Source organism: Littorina saxatilis, linkage group LG5 (genome assembly GCF_037325665.1).
Source record: "Littorina saxatilis isolate snail1 linkage group LG5, US_GU_Lsax_2.0, whole genome shotgun sequence".
In the NCBI taxonomy this organism is placed as follows: domain Eukaryota; kingdom Metazoa; phylum Mollusca; class Gastropoda; order Littorinimorpha; family Littorinidae; genus Littorina; species Littorina saxatilis.
In genome coordinates, this window is record NC_090249.1 from 287,515 (window position 1) to 289,758 (window position 2,244).

General features: G+C 39.7%; 1 protein-coding gene across 4 annotated transcripts in view; it reads left to right on the forward strand.

The window, feature by feature from the left end:
- Window positions 1-61: 61 nt before the first annotated feature.
- The window catches only part of LOC138966007 (putative defense protein Hdd11-like), a 19,683-nt gene continuing 17,500 nt past the window's right edge, over window positions 62-2,244 (forward strand). The window contains exons 1-2 of one of the 4 annotated variants that reach the window (XM_070338093.1): window positions 62-199; window positions 1,968-2,151. The gene's annotated coding sequence lies outside the window, so the exon portion shown is untranslated. The remainder of the gene's footprint in view (window positions 200-1,967; window positions 2,152-2,244) is intronic. The other 3 variants (XM_070338094.1, XM_070338095.1, XM_070338096.1) reach the window with 3 other exon arrangements.

The window sequence follows — 2,244 nt, forward strand, 5'->3', positions numbered from 1 at the left end:
GACGTCACTGCAGGGAAAGTCACGTGATTCGTAACAGTTTAGTAACGACACCTCTCAACGATTGAAGAAATCCAGCAATATTTTTCAAGCGGGTCGGTGAACATTCGTCTGGCTCTTTTCCTTGGGGGGGACTTCCCATGACCATGGCACCAAGTGTCTGGCTGCGAGTGAAGTAAATAACGACATACGTGAATTAAAGGTAAGTGAATTGCACTTTTATTTGTGGTAGTTTTGATATGATACTATTTTGACAAGCTTTGGCATTGTGCGAGGGATGTGTGGTAGTTTTGATATGATACTATTTTGACAAGCTTTGGCATTGTGCGAGGGATGTGTGGTAGTTTTGATATGATACTATTTTGACAAGCTTTGGCATTGTGCGAGGGATGTGTGGTAGTTTTGATATGATACTATTTTGACAAGCTTTGGCATTGTGCGAGGGATGTGTGGTAGTTTTGAACGCATGTGTTTGAGATACAACTGAGAAAACGAAGAGATATAACTTGAGTCACAACTGGCTTTATAACCAGAATGTATTCAATGTGAAAACAGACATGTGGAACTGGCTTTATAACCAGAATGTATTCAATGTGGAAACAGACATGTGGAATAATGAAGGTCTAGAAGCAAGGTGCACATCTTAGGCTAAGACTTATATTTTGTTGCCGGAAGTTAAATGTACGTGGTGGAAGTAACCTAAACGCTTTTTAAAAGAATGCTTGATGGAGATACATGGTGCATGTACATTTGTGTGCGATGTGATAAAGAAATCAAAATAAACAAGTCGCGTAAGGCGAAAATACAATATTTAGTCAAGTAGCTGTCGAACTCACAGAATGAAACTGAACGCAATGCCATTTTACTCGTAGCATCGTCAGGCCACCGCTCATGGCAAAGGCAGTGAAATTGACAAGAAGAGCGGGGTAGTAGTTGCGCTAAGAAGGATAGCACGCTTTTCTGTACCTCTCTTTGTTTTAACTTTCTAAGCGTGTTTTTAATCCAAACATATCATATCTATATGTTTTTGGAATGAGGAACCGACAAGGAATAAGATGAAAGTATTTTTAAATTGATTTGGACAATTTAATTTTGATAATAATTTTTATATATTTAATTTTCAGAGCTTGTTTTTAATCCGAATATAACATATTTATATGTTTTTGGAATCAGCAAATGATGGAGAATAAGATAAACGTAAATTTGGATCGTTTTATAAATTTTTATTTTTTTTTACAATTTTCCGATTTTTAATGACCAAAGTCATTAATTAATTTTTAAGCCACCAAGCTGAAATGCAATACCGAATCCCGGGCTTCGTCGAAGATTACTTGACCAAAATTTGAACCAATTTGGTTGAAAAATGAGGGCGTGACAGTGCCGCCTCAACTTTCACGAAAAGCCGGATATGACGTTATCAAAGACATTTATCAAAAAAATGAAAAAAACGTTCGGGGATTTCATACCCAGGAACTCTCATGTCAAATTTCATAAAGATCGGTCCAGTAGTTTAGTCTGAATCGCTCTACACACACACACAGACACACACACACACACACACACACACACACATACACCACGACCCTCGTCTCGATTCCCCCCTCTATGTTAAAATATTTAGTCAAAACTTGACTAAATATAATAAGATTAATCCGCTTCAATAATTATTAGCTACCTGTACTTTCTGGGTCTGTCTGTCTGTCTGTCTGTCTGTCTGTCTGTCTGTCTGTCTGACTGTCTGTCTGTCTGTCTGTCTGTCTGTCTCTCTCTCTCTCTCTCACTCACACACAGACACACACATACACACACAGACACACACACACACTCGCGTGCGCGCGCACACATACACACACACACACACACACTCACACATACCTTATACACACACACACACACACACTCACACACACACATCCCTTTGCACCATCGTATAGGAAGTACATGCTGTGGCTGCTCCTGTTTCTCGGCAGATGTGTGCTGCGTGATTCAAGTTTGCTGTCAAGATTTTTGTTTTCCCCCACAAGCGACAGGCGTCAGCCTGCAGAGTGGCACACATCCATTTATGTCAGGTTTTAAACACTTCCACTGACATACTTCCTGGTCAAGCATTGCTCTGTGTCACTGACATACTTCTTGGTCAAGCATCACTTCTTTGTAAGAATTAATCTAAAATTTATAAAGATTCTATGCGCGTACGTATTCGTACGGGTTGACGGGTTCTAAGTCGAATGGGAAGGAGAGGGAGAG